Genomic DNA, 16,211 nt, shown 5'->3' with positions numbered 1-16,211 from the left:
ATCGGTGTCAGGTGAGGCAGCGGGGAAATAGTCCACTTTACACTGAGCAAATGTTATGTACTCTGTCCAATGGGCCCTATTTTATCAGGTTGAGGGAGAAAGTATTCTGTTGACAGAGCTGATGGGTGTTATGCTGATGGAAATATTTCACGCAATTTTAAATGAGATGGGCGTGTTGAATTTGCAGCATTGTTCCTTCTCTACTAAACTCTAAATCACCCTATTTGTTCTTAATTAGAATATTGGAAGATTAAGCATTAAACACAATGGAGCAGCAGCAGTCTACAAATGCTTGTATAGGTCTGCTGCCCTCAACATAACTATGTCCTTGCCTCTCCAGGATTTGTGGATTGTGCAGGGAAAAAAGAAAGGCAGAGGCTGAGAACCAGGGCTCAAAGGAGCCATACCTCTCTCTACTCCCATAGCTTACAGTTCCACTGGAGCCTTCGAAGGAGAAAAGGGAATTCTGCTCAGCTCCTGAGTCTCCCTTGTTCGACTGAATGAGGGAAAACAGTGCTTGTTTTATAATGAGGACATTCTGCCTTTATGGGGTGGAAAGTTCTAATAGCCCTATAACACGCTGTAGAAGGCTACATTGGTCATTTAAGGCCCACTCCCTTGTTATAGCCCTCTACTTCTGCTCAGGGCTGTAACGCTGGAGTGAGTCTTTTTTGTCTGGTACAGCCCACTATGGCAGGCTACAAGGTTGTATTAAAACACTACATTCTCATAAGGTAGAAAACTGTAATAATTAATACTTCAGTCTAGTGGCGTACACTGGTTATTAATTTCCAGTCCATTGTGACAGTTGTTTGTCTTCGGCTCAGGCCTATGACACTGGAGCAAGCCTTTAATGATTGCTATAATCTGCAACAGTAAATTACAAATTTGTACTATGATGTCTTGTCCGCATAAGGCACAATATTCGAAAATGTTTCTATCCTGATGTAGGTGGTATTACTGCATATAGTTATAACAATGGAATGGGCCTTTAATGGCTGGACAAATCTGGTATGGCAGGCTATAAACCTATATCAGGGCACTCTGCGCTTATGGGGCAGCATGTTCTAATATCATTCTAGCCCACTGCAGCAGGTGACTGAATCTGCTAAATCTCAGTCCCTCATTATAGCCCTTTGCCTTTAGCTGGGTCTATAACACTAGTGTGGACCATTAATGGCCAGTACAGCCCACTATTGCAAGCAATACTGGCATATTAACATAAAGAGACACACACAACAACATATTTCTTTCCATCTTTTAACCAAGCATGATGGTTCTAATAAGATTCGTAGTTTTTAACACTTTTAAGTATTCCTTTTTTTTTTCAGGGATTGAACTAAAAATAACCAGAAGCCATGGTGTGTAAACTTACATTAAACAATCCAAAAGTAAAGTTATTTTTGCAGGTTGCTTGTGAAGAGCACACAGTTGGTCCCAAACTACTGTAATCTGTTCAGCAACATAGACTGTCAGCAAATTCTTTGCACCATGAAGAAATAGACTCAGATAATGGGTCAGCTAAGGGTGTGAACATCATCCTGTGGACAGCTTTCATCAGGCTGGACATGTTTGAGCCAAGCAGATGCTGCAGAGGCTTCTTAGTACACCTTACACCTTCGTTTTGCAGTATTGTTCTATGAACTGTGCCAAGCACTGAGGTGTTTTATTATTTCAGATGTCCGGAGTGATTATTTTTTTCCAGTATCCATGTAGAATCTGCAGTGGAACATGTCGCAACTTACTGAAACTTTCTTCTGTCCGTAAGGAATTGAAAAGGACCCCCACACAACTAACTTAGAAGAACTCTTAGCATTCCCCTTAGATTCCTGATGATTTTCTCATCTGCACTCTTCTCAAGGCATGATTTCCTTTCCTTTTTTAGATTATACACCAAAAACTTGAAAGCTGCAGACAAAACAGAGCAGAGAGTGGAGAGAATACAAACACACTCAAGTGGCACTCACTAATAATATTATTAGTGTATGAAATGCTTAAAAATACATGAATACAATGATTTTGTTTTTTGAAGAGGTTCGAGTCCTGTGAACCTCCGTCAGGACCTAAAACAGGAAGGAAACCACACAGGGAATTCATGCGGCACCCTTTCATTGGTTCTATAAATCGCCCAGAAGTACAAAGGTTTTAAAAAATAAAAGTTAAGTCAGCCCTTTTGTGGGCTCCTCATGACACACAACTACAAAGAAATAAACCCACATTCGTTAGAAATAACCACAAAAAAAATCCCTTGACTACCATTAAAGGAGTGGTGTTTAACAAAGAGAGTTTTCTGTAAATGCAATTCAAAGCCATCATGGCCTCAGACAAAAGTGAACACCAGCAACCATCAAGTGCATCATCCATAGGGCCTATCAGAGGTGTACCATCTGAAGATGATGACATTACTGTTCTCCCATCCACTTCTGCAGCACCACAATATGCAAAGCCTGCAAAGGTATCACTGGTTTGGATGTTTTTCACTGGAGGTAACATGCACTTTGGAGGAAACCCTGGACAATATTTCATGATAACCATTTGGATGTGGAAGCAACTGGGACTATGGACCCAAACAGCATAGTTCATGCAGAGATACAGAAGTGGCAAGCAGTGCAAGGAGAAGCGACTGTTCAACGGGATGTGCAGCATGAAGAACGGTAAGTAAATGATGAAAAGTTGCAACATTTTAGCATGTACTACAGGCACTTTTGAAAACCAGTGGCTTCCGGTGAAGTTGATAAAAGAATATAATCAAGTGCCATGAAAAGCCATTTCCTCAAAGAACTGTGTAAAAAATTAAAAAAAATAAAAAGATATAATAGAACATGTAAAAAAAGGCTAGAACTATATAAAAAATTAAAACACCTATTATAAACTGTGAAAATAAGCAAGAAACCAAAAATAGAATGTGAAAAACAAAAGGAACAAATTGAAAATTAAGAATATGCATCCAATCTCTGCTACACACAATCAAAGGTTATGACTAGAGGGGATGAGGTTGCATTAGAAGGCCATGCAGAGCAGTGATTTTGCCACCTGCAGGGTGGTTGGGCACAGAGCAGGACAATACCGAAGTCCTTGTGGCCAACTCCCCTGTGATGTGCAGATGATTGATGTACAATCAGGGGAATTGCCTCAATATCATCAAAAGACGCCACAAATTCAACTGAAAAATAACAAAGGATAAAGAAATGTTTTACTTAGGTGCTGTTAAATAAAACCTAAATTTATGTACTTTTTCATCAGTTTATTTTTAATAGGATCAGTCAGTCAAAACGGTTTGCTTCTTTAGACGATAGTCTATTTAAACCACCATAAATACAATCATCGCGTCGTACATAAAATACATTTACTTAAAAGAATAAAAAAGTAAAAATACGCATACATAAAAACCCTTTTACTAAATATTTTCCGTTCTGCACAGCACCAATATCTTACTTTTTAAACCACAAGATTTTTTAAATCACTGTTAACTGCAATTAAAAATCTCCCATTTGCAAACTGGGCATCCAGGAATCTCATAAATTAAATGCTTGATTCCGATTAACAATTCCATACTTCACAAAAATTGGTTTTAAAAATGCTTTATGCACATTTAAAAACCATTGACAGTCTAATAATATTTGTGCCCCATAACATTTTGTCATTATACACATACCTAGAACATCTATCATTGCTGATTTTGTCCTCCTACCTACATAAAAGTGATTTATGCCAACTCCAAATGTTAATACTGTATACCTAAGCATGGGGTTAAATAAGGGCTTAGTGGATGGAAAGCATCAACCCAAGCCTTTATTAAAAACTGTTTAGATGATTTCCCACTTGGATACCACAAGTGTATGTGCAAGCATGTGTAGCTCTGATTTGGAGATCTTCCACTTCAACTTCCACTGATCCAGTTTTATTTCAATCTATTACAAATTCCATTTAGTGCTTGTCTCACCTCTTGCACCCTTTTCAATTTGCTAGTTTCGTCCTCACCTTTACAAAAAGAGGAGATCTGTGGAATTCCTTTCCTTGCTAGCCCCGACCAAAACCTAATCACAGCTGCATACCCTAAATACCTCCAAGCCATAAGCTGGTTCTCCATTCTTACAGCCCCAATCATAGATGAAGGTGGCAATGCAAGGAGTCTTTTCCCACATTTACCTTCCTCATAATTCCAGTTCAGTTTACCACCTAAAGTTAAAACTTCTGCTTCATACTGGAATTGAGGTAACACTATAGGTCATAGAGAAGGACCACCACACTTCCTGTTAAATTGCTTTAGGACCCACACTGAGGTCCATGTTATGGTGTTTAATGATTCTATGTGCACTTTCCAATTTAGCCTTACATCGAGCCATATGTCAAGATAATTATACTTTTCTATGACTTCCACTTTATTCTCTTCCAGGAGCCAACTGAATCCTAAATTTCCTTCCCCCAACACCATGATCTGTCTCTTGTCAGGCATCTTCCTTAAACAATATTCATGGAAGTCATATAGTTTATTTTTAGGGCCTACTTTCACCAGATCATGGGCATATAATAGATACAAAGTATGCAAGCCATTCATCTTGAGGAATAAACATTTTCCTTCTTAAATTTGGCAAATCTGCTAAAAACAGGGAAAATAATAAAAGGGTGAAGACGCAGGCCTGAGGCAGGCTATCCTTGATTTGTATCTTCCTTGTTAAGGTACCTATCGTATTTAATGTCATCCGAGCCCAATTCTATGTAACCCCTGGAGAAGCAAGAATAGACGTTTGTGAATTCCAAGCCTCCTCAACATATCCCACAGTAGGTCAAAAAAGGCATGGAAGCCAACAAAAGATGTAATCAATTTCCCCCTTAAATCTATTGACTTCCTCACCATTGCCCACCCACTAAAACAATGGTCTAAGGTTGAGTGGCCTTCTTTGAACCCATCTTGTTCAATTGGGATATTATTTTCTTCCACGCAAACCTTCATTTTGATAAAACGTTCTATCCAATAGGCTGTTCAGCCAATAATTCTTAGGAGCCGTGGCATCATCCTTCTTATAAATGGATCTTATAATTGCATCTTTCCAGCTGTCTGGGTGATGCCCAGAGGCTAGGCCTTGGAAAATGACATAATAAAAAACTTGCCCATCAGTCTATATTATTTTTTATTATAACTGCAGGGAGATTGTTTGGGCCAGCTGCTTTAGTTAACTTTAGGGATAGAAAAGTTCCTATTATCCTCTTAAGTGAGAACTATGCCACAGTCTCATTATCCACATCAAACTTTACCTTCGGGCACACCTCATCATCACTACCATAAATTTTACCCAGGTAATTAACCCAGTCATCTTCACCAGCCAAAAATCTCATTTTCCCTGACTCACATACTAATTGCCATTATTTTCTTGTGTTCTTTGATTCTATTATCTCAATACCTCAATAATAATTTGCCAGTTTTTACTGATAACATAAGTTTCCTCCTTTTTAACAGGTTCTTATATTCACCTTTTGCCAAGGTGAGGTTCCTACATAGAACCTGATCATACTTGTTCATGTAAGGGCTCTCCCATTTCATTATGTTTTTCCTTTAGTCTCGCACGTTCCCAAAAGACCCAACCATTCCTTGTCTGACTTGCTCTCTTTTCTCCTTCGGTGCTTTATTGTAAAACCTCACTTTCAGACATCTGACAACTTGTACCAAAATCTCATCATGGAGTATTAAAAAATCATCCTGAACCTCATTCACCTCTGACAACTTTTGTTCTTGTGTAAAATCATTAATGACCTTTAGGTGTTCATCAGAAATATGTGTGGTGAGCACAGGGGCCTGCAACACAGGAGTCCCTGTGGCCAGAAATTCAGTTGAATAAAGTAATGCTATACATAGGTGAGGTAAAAAAAAAAAACCTCAATTTATGTAAAAACTACTGAAAAAAAATAATGGTTAAAGTGACTTTACAGCTAAGCATAAAAATAAGATCTTAGCTCACATTAAAAAAAAATTCCCAGAAGTTCACAAAGAAAAACAAAGGTTAAAGTGACATTACAGTTATATATATATGAAAAAAACCGTTTCTAATATTAAAAAAAAAAAATACAATTTCTAAAAAACCACAGGTTAACGTGATGCTATGGCTATGAAAATGATACCTTAGCTTACATTAAAAGAATCCCAGAATTTCACTAACAATCATAGGTTAAATTAACATTACAGTTAGGTATAGGAACAAATCTTAACTCACATAATAGATCCACTGAAAAAACAAACGTTAAGGAGATGTTATAGGTAGGAAATAAAGTCTCACACAATGTAAAGAGTAAAAAACAAAAAAAGACACTGAAATTTGCGAGTTTAAACGTACTGATCTAACTATACCTTGCTTCACCTCAATGCCCTGCTTTTTAACTCATATATTACATCTAGGGTGGGTGAAAATTTCTGCTCCACTGGTGGAGTTCACTGAGTTTTGCCCACTCCACGTTTCCCTTGGAGCGCAGAATTCCAGAAAAACTGCCAACAACAGCGTGGCAGAGTTTTTTTCATGGGCAGCTCACCAACTGTAAGTTGGCAAGCATGAGTGAGAGTTTGCATCCCTTAGCATGATTTTCAGGTGCTAGAACACCTTCTAGCAAGATTTCTCAAAGGGGGCAGTTCCAGCAGGTCACAAATCTACCTGAGTGGCTGAAAGAAGCAGCACCCTCTGGTGGGCTGCCTAGTGCCGCTCGCATTAATTGTACAGCATGGAACAAGCTCCTGGAGCTAAAAATCAGTGTGAGCAGCACAACATGTCCAAATTCCTCCTGCTCACAGAACTCTGTGAAATCTTAAGTGTAGCCCATACGTAATTACATCAATCATGTCATGTTAAATGACATCATTGTGATCTCACTGATGACATCTCAAACTACATCATTGATTAAATCGCTTACAACATCAATCAAACTAATGCTCCTCAAATGAACCGTAGAAACTGCTTGACAATTTTAGAAAACAAATTAGGTAGTGAAGGGCCCACCTATATAAAAGCATGTACGAAATAGAAAAAGTTTAATACTGCAGGCAGGTGTGATTAACTTTGGTAAATGTTATGTGGAGCACAGTTTAAATGCCAGCAAAGTATTAAGTACAAACAGTACTTCACTTAAATTAAGCAAGGTAGAGACTGAACGCAACCAGCGTGAGTTGTAGAGGCATGTTAAAAATCGGTTATGGCTTACATCAAAATCCTGCTGCCAAAATGTGTGAGAAAAGCTAAAGCTTGACTTTACAATACATTGTTTAACTGCCAGGTTTTAGAGCATGCTGATATTAAAGAGTTGTCATGTAGCGATGGCAACAATTGTTATATAAAAAGAGATAAAAAAATTGCAGATATTTATTTCCAGGCACTTATGGCCTCATTGCAACTTTGGCGGTCTTTTGGCAAGACCGCTGCAGTGGTGGCCACCAAAAGACTGCCATGTTGGTGCGAATCTGACCACCATATTAAGAATCACACTGTGAAGTCTGCCAAAAAACAGCCAAATTCCCAAAACTGCCAGGACAGTGGAGGACAGTGGAGGACAGAAAAGAGGCAGTCCCACCACCATCACGCCAGCCCGACAAAAATCCTCCCATCATATTACGATCCACATATCATGACAGCGGTTCTTCCATGGTGAAAAACTATTGGTGGTGCGAACTGCGGTGGTCTCAACTCACTTCTGTCAGAACACCACACCACATTGGATAGTTTGATTACCCACACCTGCTACACATCCACACACCCGACACACCTACTCACTGCGCTATATAACACACTCCTACCCAACCTACAATCCTTTGCAATCAAAACGCCACACACACCCACAGACAAACAACATACCAGAGAGTTAAAATTAGCAAGAATAGGCACCCAATTATACTTCACAACGCACAGATCACACACCTGCACAACATGCAAAATACACATATTAGTCCCACCACAATCCCCTCAGCCATTTACCTCACCACACAGCACTTACACCTCACCATTTACCTAATTCTGCAGTTGAGGGTCACAGTGGATGAAATTGTCAGGGTAGAGTCACACGTATTCAGATTACAGGTCCAATAAACATCTATTGCCAGGAAAATTAGTTGTGGCAAAGGATAGTTGAGAGGGTAAATTTTGTAGGCAGCTGTCCGCGCACAAGGGAGGACATCAGGAAGTGGTGGAACAACCTCGGGGTTAAGGTCCATTCCTTGGCATCCAGGTACCAGATCGCGGTACAGAAGACTGGTGGTCGGCCCCCACCTCCTCCCCCTACTTTTACATCTTTGGAGGAGAAGGTCTTGGACGTTCTGCATTCTGAGGGCCTGACAGGAATATCTGGGGGAGTGGAGTCTGGAAAGTGACAACAACATTCATGTCACACAATTGTCTTGTCCTGCATGCACCCTCACCTCCTATAACCACCCCAAATTATATTCCACCCACTACAATGCTCTCCTAATTACCTAATACCCCTCCCTGGCATGCCAAGTGTCCACTAAACACATCTGGCCCCACAGCCCTTGGAAATGGCACATTAAGCACTGTCTAATCATAGCACTACAAATCCCAGAATGCTAAATCCCAACATAGTCAACACCAATGCACTGCACCAAATATTACTTGTCATGCATGTCAAAGCAATGTCTGATCTAACCTATCTTGATTGTACTAGTGTGGAATAGTACATGGCAATGACAGCAATGCAATGTCGCACTCACACTAACATCCCAAGCAAAACACAGCTATAGCTGAGTGCCCATATATAATGGCCACAGATTAAAGATCCCAAGCTAGAAACATACTAACCTGGTTTGGAAAGTCAGATGGCTGATTGGATGCACATGCAGTACATCCAGATACAGGTCAATGTCCATTGTAAACCCATATACTGTGTTCCTACAAGGACACCAATGTGCATTCTACAGCTCTTATTTGTGTCAGCTATCATGCCAGATAGTCCACTAGGTAACAGAGGAGAACAGCCATGTCAATTATCTGACAATATCAGAAACCATCAGCTGTACAACCACTACAAACATGGTTTCCCAGCATAAAACATGGTGTATGGAATTGAAGTTACAGAGTTTCATGTTGTATCAAAGTTACATAGTGCATCAGCTGTCAATGTCTTTGCTGGGGGTCATGATAAGGTACTGTCTGCAACTCACTCCACTGCTCCAATACCCCATTGTAACCTGAACTTTGTGTACCACTCCCTCCACAGGTAACCTTGCCATTGTCCCCATGGAGAGGATACCAGAGACTGCCACTACCCTTCTGGATGAAGACCCCAGTGAGGACAACAACCTTGGATGTATGAACACTGAACATCTGGGACACCTCGTCAGTCAACAACTGTCAGCCTCACCCTGCTCACAGCAACTCCTCCCAGCCCTCTTGCATCTACATCACATGCTACCATTTGCCCCCCTAACCTGAGTCCCAACAACTGTGTCATCTATTGTGTGCCCCACAGTACAGGTACCTGAGTCTCACCTTGCCACCCCTGACAATTATGTATCTTCCACAAATGGGAGTGGGCACACCGTGCCAGGGCCACAGGCACGTGGGGGCAGGGTGTGTGGAAAGGATGCCGTGGGCCAGAGGATGGGGTCTCAAAGGGACAATACTGACCAGGATACCATCTCCCAAGTCTTGGGAGCCTACCAAAGTTCCCAAGGCATGATGGGCCAAGTTATCACTATGTTGGGGAAATACAAATACTTCAGAGGGACAACCACCAAGAAGTTATGCAGCAGTGTGAGGCATAAAATGCTCACTTGGCTTCCATTGCAGGGGTGCTGAGAGACTTGTATAACACACTGAGCAGGTCTTATACCCAATATCTGGCCCCTTCCACTACTATTGATACATCAGGCCCTTCTACATCTATGGCTGCTAGTGGAATGGAGGCCCTTTCAGGGGGAGGACATGCCTCAGACACCCTAACCTCTGTTGCTGAAGAACCCCACACAACCGTGGACGTCCACCCAGACATCCAGCAGGAGCAGATGCCAAGACGAAACCCACTGCCAGTAAACCTCTCCTGAACTGTTCCCCTTGTGTGCCACAGATACACCCTGTTGACTGTTCTGTAACCAATCTCCATGTTCCCAAATGGTGTCACAGCTACCCTAATGATGTCATCTACCATGACTAAACCTATCACCATTTTTGTGCGAGTTTAAAGTTCATAGTCACATATGTGTTTTGTTTCTCCATAATAAATCAAACTTAAACACAGGTCCTGCGTATGTCTCATTTATCAACCATGTACAATAATTCTGCATGCCGGAGCCAGAAGGCAGACATTTGCTTGGGGGAGAACATGGCGGCCGGCTGAGGGGCCAGGCGCGGATGGCTCAGCAGGGCTCGGAGCTTGTAACATGCGGAATGCGATATGAATAATAGCCACTTACTGGGGGGTCGGAGGAGGCGGCGTGATGGTAATTTCACCTGAGGGATAGTTTTTTCTCTCCTTTGAAGGTGGCAGCGGCACAGAGCATTTACAATCAGCAGCGGGTTGTGCCCCTGCTGAGAGCTGGTTCGGAAGTGTTCAGAGGAAGGGAGGCAGTGGCAAGGATTCCATTCCAGGGGAGGTGTGGCAGAGTCAGCACCAGCTGCATTTGCAAAGGCAAAGGAAAAGACTTAGGAGAAGGTGAGAAGGTGTTTTCTACATTTGGGGCTGCAAGAAGTGAGCAAGAATGCCGTAGGAGTGTGGGAGGTACTTTTTGTTTTATAAATATCGGACTGCAAGTAAGGAATAATGTTATTTCTCCGGCAATTCAAGGTCCCATGGTGGATAAGGCAGAGGGAGTGGCTCTGAGCCGGGCCAGAAGAGGAGAAGGGAAGATAGGAGTCAGGGGTGGCAGAGGTGGGGTAGCCTATTCCCTAAGGAGTGCGAAGGCGACGAAAAAGCAGATAGAAGTGGAAACTGCCGAGAATTCTCAGAAGCAGACCACGGGGAAGAGTAAGGAGGAGCAAATTAATAATCTAGGTAAGAGGAAAAGTATTCTAAGTAACTTAGGTTCCGTTACAAATAGTAAAATAAAGGTCACCCCCTCATTAAGGACTTGTTTTAGGGTGTTATCCGGAACCCCGAAAATGTCAAGTGCGCAAGGGACAGAGACAGGATTGCTCTTGCTAGGAAGGGGGGAAGTATCTACCTCGACAGTTAATGGGGACTCGACGCAACAAACTATCCCTGGAACCCGCTTAGGGGAGGACGGATTTACTGGAGGAGGACAGGGGGTCAGTCAAGCTAACTTACAGGTTGGAGAGGAACTTGATGATTTGGCAGGTCGGACAGCTGCCTTGGTGGAAGAGGTTGGAGATCCGAGGGCTGTTGTGGAGGAAAATAAAGAGCAGATAAGAGGTTTGAAAACAGGAGAAGCAGGGGTGCTGGCTAAGCTGGAATCCTTGGAAAACAATCAAATGAGAAATATCTTGAGGTTCCTCAGAGTCTCCGAGGGTTTGAAGGGAGATGACCTGAAGGGGGTTGTGGTAAAACTAATAACCCAGGAAAATTTGATGATGCTGGAGTCGATATTGCAAAAGATATTCAACGGGTACATAGGGTCCCCACAAAAATGCCCCCCAACAGGGACAGGCCAAGGAAAATCTCACATATGGGCTTAAGGAATGCATTTTGGAGATGGCATTGAAGAAGAAGTCACTCTCTGTGAATAGTGCTCCATTTGAGGTTAGGTCGGACCTTGAATCTATTACCTTAAATAAACAATGGGAGCTGGGGAAAAGAATCGATATATTGAGAAGACTTGGGGCAACGGCCCAATTAAGGATCCCGGCATCCTTAAGAGTAACGGCAAATAATAAGATGTATAATGTCAATGATTGTAATGATGTTGATGACTTGATCAAGAAATTAGAGCAAGATTCTGGTGTGGTATAGGCCTTCTCATCTATCATCGGTTAGCTGGTTATGGTGATATGAGGCTCTGAGCCCTGCATGATGTCCCTTCATAGGCGGTAATGCCGGTCTATGAAAATAGGGAGGGTTCTCCTGGGGTCGGGAGGATGGGGGTGGGTCGGGGGTGGGGGGTGATGGGAAGCACTGGGTGGAGTGTAGTATAGGAAAAAAAAGAAAAAAAGGTCCTGGGTGTTGTGATGGATAGAGTGGAAGGTGGGGAAATATGAGGTCTTACAGGGGCGGTGGGTCCCTTGAGGGAGGATGTCGAGAACTGAGTTGAAGTTCCTGTCCTGGAATGTTAATGGCCTTCGGGTGCAGAGCAGACAAAAGAGAATGGTACAATATTTGAAGGATGCTCAATTTGATGTGCTGATCTTGTAGGAAACCCATCTTTCTAAGGAAGAGTGTGTGGAAGTTTTTCGACCATGTAGATGGGTACAGCAGATAGCTAGTTCTAATTATGCGGGGGTAGTAAGGGGGTGGCCATCATAATAAAAAAACATGTTAATATATCTTTTGTTGAGGGTCCGGTGGATAAGTCTGGGAGATGGGTGGTGGGGAGATTAATGGTGTATGATTTTGCATTTACTTTGGTGGGGTATTATGGTCCTAATCGGGATGATATAGCTCAGTTGAGAGAACTTTCACTTTGTTTGCTCCAATATTGGGACCCTATCATATGGGTGGGGGACTTCAATGTAATGCTGAATTATGAGTTGGATAGGTCTTCATGGAGTAGATCAAGAATTAATGAGAAAATGCATGCTCAGGTTCGATTAATGATGTCATAATTTGGCTTATATGATGTTTGGAGAGAAAAGAACAGGCGTGAAAGAGGCTATACCTATAACAACAAAAAATATAGACATCAATCTAGGATTGATTATTTTATAATTGATGAAAGTTTAAAAGAGGCTGTGGAAGAAGTTCTACATATTGTGGCCCATCCTTCGGATCATTTGGCAGTGACCTTGAAGCTCAATTGTTTGGGGATAGGAGAGAGAGAAGTTGGGCTCTGGATAGAATGCTATTATTGGAAGATGAGGTCGTAGCAGAACTACGGAGAGGGACTGAAGAATTTTTCTATCTTAATAAAGGGTCAGCCTCGCTTGCGGTAGTATGGGATGCGTTCAAAGCCTTTTTAAGGGGGAAGTTGATAAGCACGGTTGCATGTAGAAGGAAAAAGTACTATGAAGAAATAAGTAGACTAGAAAATTTGATTTGCAGGTTGAGCAGAGATTGGCAGCTATGGATTTGGATTTGGAGGAGGAAGAAGTTAATCTGATATATAAACAAGATCAAGAGGCTTGTTTGGATTTAGCAGCAGTTATAGATAATCGAATCAGAATGAGATGTGAGGCCAACAGGGTGTCTCATTTTGAATATGGTGAGAACAGCTGCAAACTGTTGGCCTGGAAGATAAAAACTGGTATAGTTAGGAACTGGGTGGGAGAAATCTGGGACGGAATCTCGGGGGAGGTTAGGAAGAGTAAGAAGGAGGTGGAAGATACTTTCTTAAACATTTTTAAGGAATTATATACAGAGGATTTAGAAGTATCAGCAGACTCGGTGAAGGGATGGTTAGAGGGAGTGGAATTGGCTTCTTTAAGTGAGGAGGAGAATAAGGCGATAAATGAGCCAATTGATATGGTAGAACTTGAGCATGCGATAAATTTGGGTAAATTAGGTAAGGCAGCAGGACCTGAGGGGTTGCCTGTTGAAGTTTATAGAGCTTTGGGCAGTAGTATTATGTTTTTTTTTAGAGAACTATTCAATAACATTCTTGTGACAGATGGGAGACCCCCCCTCTTGGACGGAAGCTATTATCACAATAATTTTAAAACCAGGAAAGGATCCCAGGTGTTGTGAATCTTATCGTCCAATATCCCTCCTAAACTGTGACTATAAGATCTTTGCAAAAATGTTGGCAGACAGGTTAGGGGGTGTTTTGGGGAAGATGATACAAACTGATCCGAAGGTTTTTTTGAAAGGAAGATATATGCAGGATTTGACACATGGGTTGGTTGCCTCGGTCGATTTGGCCACCAGATGTCACTCCCCTCTAGCAGTTGTGATGGTTGATGCAACCAAGGCTTTTGATAGAGTTAACTTGGAGTATTTAAAGGTGGTATCTGAAGGTTATAATCTTGGGGGACACTTTATTAAGATGTTACAAAACAATGTATCTTGATCCCTGTGCAAGAATTTTGGTTAATGGTGATTTCACTTCCTCGTTTAAGATAGGAAGGGGTACGCGGCAGGAGTGTCCGTTATCCCCGCTACTGTTTGATTTGTATATTGAGCCACTTCCTACTAGAATTAGGAATGATCAGCGAATTCTCCCATTGGTGAGTGGGAATTTTTCTATGAAAGTGTCCTTGTATGCAGATGACCTGATGATTTACACTTCTAACCTAACCCAATCTAATTTGGCATTGGAAGAACTGATGAGAGATTTTGGGAGTATTTCGGGGTATGCTGTTAATAATCGAAAGACGGAGGTGATGGTTTGGAATATGGAGGTAGGTAGTCCTGTAATTAAGAAGGAGGAGGTTAAATACCTCGGGATTACCATAACACTGGATATAAATAAACTTGTAGAGACAAATTTTAGGAAGGTAATGAGGGAGGTGGATATCCTACTAAAGAGATGGTTAAATTTACCTTTAACTATTATTGGTCGGGTTAATTTAATTAAGATGGTGATTGTCCCCAAGTTTACATTTATCTTCAATTCGATACCATTAATGATTAGCAAGGATTTTTAAGGATTCTTCAAGGAAAAATTAGTAGCTTCATTTGGGCATCTAAAGGTGTACGTATTTCTTGAAAAAAGTGAGAAGGAGGAAAGAAAAAGGAGGTTTGGCTGTGCCAGACATGCAATACTATGCGTGGGCCTTCTTTTTGAAGAATGAGAGGGAGACCTTTAATCACCCACGTCGGTCCGAGCTGGGGCAGGCTCTGATCACAATGGCAGAGGATAAGGAGTTACAGACATGTTTTTTGTATAAGTTTGAGTACTTTAAGAAAATCAGATGTAAGGTGTTACAAGATTTAGCGAGGATGTGGTGTGCGATCAGGAGAGCCACAAAACTGTTGTATTACATAACAGTAATAAAGCTCCTATTTGGGACTCCCCAGGGTCAACGGAGTGGACTAAGGATGCATTGGCAACCCCTTTAAAGGCAGCAGGTTTTTTATATTGGGGACAATTTTGTTATAATGGAGAGGTTAGATCATTTCAAAACCTGAATGGGGAGATAGGGGGTAACATGTCTAAGTTCAAGTACCTTCAGATTGTTAGCTGGGCGAAAGATTTAAAAGTGGAGTTGGGAGGCACAAATGAGTTGGAAGAGCAGTGGCACCTGGAAATCCCATTGAAGAAGGAGGTGGCCCGATGGTACTGGCTATTTATGGATATCGTGGACGGTGATTTCACTTTACCAGAGGAGCTATGGAGAGAATGCTTGATGGAGTACCAGCACAAAGATTTATGGCAAGTATATACTACACTTTTATATAATACTGTCAAGCCTGCTGCGTTAAGGAGGAATCATCTGTTTTCAATTCGCAGAGTTTTTTGGACACCAGCAAAGCTTTCTAGAATGGACCAGGACGATATGCTCAGATGCACGAAGTGCAGGATTTTGGCGGTAGACGACGTCCATATGTTCCTGGAATGTCCCAAGCTCAGTAAATTCTGGGTAGAGGTTGGTGATGCTATTAGTGAAATACTCTCTAAAATACTCCAGGTAAGCATCTCGCTTGTGTTTTTTGGATGGTTGATAGGACCTCAGCGGATAAGTAGGGATGGCTCTAAGTTGTTGTTTTATATGATGCTGGTGGCAAGGAGAGCGATCTGTAAAAAATGAATCGATGCCTCACCCCCAACTCTTATGGATTGGAAAGATTCTTGATGTATAATTTAAAGCTGGATACGAGTAAGACTTGTAAAACATTTTTATTGTGGAATCAATTGAAGCAGTGGTGGGGTTTGAGTGAGGATGGGGGAGGATAAGGGAGCACATTTTGATCTGGCACTGTCCAATGATTAAACATGCCTCCAATGTACCACCACTGGCCGTCGTCGGTAAGTCGAGTGGGTATAGCGAGGCCATACTCCTGGGCAGGTAAAGGGCTGGCGGAGTTGGGCAGCGTTTGATCATAGCACACTCTGTATTAATGACCTCCCCGCCTTATATACTCTCCCGGTGAGGAAGGATGGTATGAAAATGAGGACCAAAAAATAATTATGCATGCCAACTCTAGTCTGATCATGTCCCTCTGTATTGTACAAC

General features: G+C 41.8%; 1 protein-coding gene across 1 annotated transcript in view; it reads right to left on the bottom strand.

The window, feature by feature from the left end:
* Positions 1-16,211, bottom strand: part of KCNH5 (potassium voltage-gated channel subfamily H member 5) — a 703,848-nt gene that overhangs the window by 536,033 nt on the left and 151,604 nt on the right. The window lies entirely within an intron of this gene.

This window comes from Pleurodeles waltl, chromosome 9 (genome assembly GCF_031143425.1).
Source record: "Pleurodeles waltl isolate 20211129_DDA chromosome 9, aPleWal1.hap1.20221129, whole genome shotgun sequence".
Taxonomy (NCBI): Eukaryota; Metazoa; Chordata; class Amphibia; order Caudata; family Salamandridae; genus Pleurodeles; species Pleurodeles waltl.
This window is presented reverse-complemented; position numbering and strand designations above follow the sequence as displayed.